Raw genomic sequence first — 653 nt, forward strand, 5'->3', positions numbered from 1 at the left:
TAAGCAGCAATTTATTACATGGCAAACAAGATCAAGAAAGCATCAGACAGAAGAGACCCATAGCTTCAGACAAGGCAAATCCAAGGATAGCATATGAGAACAGCTGCTGCTTCAGTGAAGGGTTTCTGGCATAACCAATAATCAGACTACCAAAGACAGTTCCACTACCAGCACCAGAACCAGCCACTCCTACTGTGGCAACACCCACACCAATAAATTTGGCAGCAGTGTCAATGTCTCTGCTGATAGCACTGATCTGGAACTCCCTTAGTGCTAGTTGAGACACCCTGTTCTGGGCCCCATAAGATACTGTGTTGCTCTCTCCAGTCCTGACTTAAAAATATGGAACGCTTCACGAATTTAGGTGTCATCCTTGCACAGGGGCCATGCTAATTTTCTCTGTATCGTTCCAATTTTTAGTATATGTGCTGCCGAAGCAAGCACCACAAAAACACGTTAGTGAGATACAAGAAGTTAAGGTCAAGGAACAGCCAGTGTGTGATCTGTCTAGGCTTGGAGAGTGTATAAGGGGGAAAGATGTGAAATAAGGCTGCCAAGGTCAATTGAAGCCAAACTATGAAAAGCCTTAGATGCCAGGTGGAGGAGCTGGAATTTTATCCTAGGGCAACTAGAAAATCACTAAAGATTCTTAG

The 653-nt window shown here is 44.1% G+C and overlaps 1 non-coding gene across 1 annotated transcript; it reads right to left on the bottom strand.

The window, feature by feature from the left end:
- Positions 1-336: 336 nt before the first annotated feature.
- Positions 337-444, bottom strand: LOC141496748 (U6 spliceosomal RNA). The gene has a single exon (XR_012471145.1). It is a non-coding gene; the product is annotated as a U6 spliceosomal RNA (small nuclear RNA).
- Between the last annotated feature and the right edge of the window lie 209 nt (positions 445-653).

This window comes from Macrotis lagotis, chromosome 8, assembly GCF_037893015.1.
Source record: "Macrotis lagotis isolate mMagLag1 chromosome 8, bilby.v1.9.chrom.fasta, whole genome shotgun sequence".
Lineage (NCBI taxonomy): Eukaryota > Metazoa > Chordata > Mammalia > Peramelemorphia > Peramelidae > Macrotis > Macrotis lagotis.